At 46.2% G+C, this 338-nt stretch overlaps 1 protein-coding gene across 1 annotated transcript in view; it reads right to left on the bottom strand.

The window, feature by feature from the left end:
* The window catches only part of bub3 (BUB3 mitotic checkpoint protein), an 11,476-nt gene that overhangs the window by 7,097 nt on the left and 4,041 nt on the right, over positions 1 to 338 (bottom strand). The window lies entirely within an intron of this gene.

The following is a 338-nucleotide window of genomic DNA, read 5'->3' as shown; positions in this document are numbered from 1 at the left end:
GAATGCAACGTTTTTGCATTCGAATGTGGATTTTTTTTTTTTTAATTCAACGAATATTCGGAAAATTTTTCCCGAATATTAGACAGCCCTATTCTGCGGTGAGTTTAGCTCCACCTTTTTGGTACCCTTTGCTGTGCTAGGTACCCCAACGGAAGTAGGGCTGTGCGATTAATCGAAATCGCGATTTGAGACGTTGCGATTTCCTAATCGCAAAGCCTGCGATGTGGACGCGATATTACTCTGTTCTAGAGCATATGCATGACTGCCAGCCTTGAGTTGCAGTCTTACTTGCCCTGGGCGAGAGTGAGCGCACCTCCGTTCTCCCCAATCAGCACTGC

The sequence above is a fragment of the Sinocyclocheilus rhinocerous genome, unplaced genomic scaffold (genome assembly GCF_001515625.1).
Source record: "Sinocyclocheilus rhinocerous isolate Xijiao unplaced genomic scaffold, SAMN03320098_v1.1 scaffold409, whole genome shotgun sequence".
Taxonomy (NCBI): Eukaryota; Metazoa; Chordata; class Actinopteri; order Cypriniformes; family Cyprinidae; genus Sinocyclocheilus; species Sinocyclocheilus rhinocerous.
This window is presented reverse-complemented; position numbering and strand designations above follow the sequence as displayed.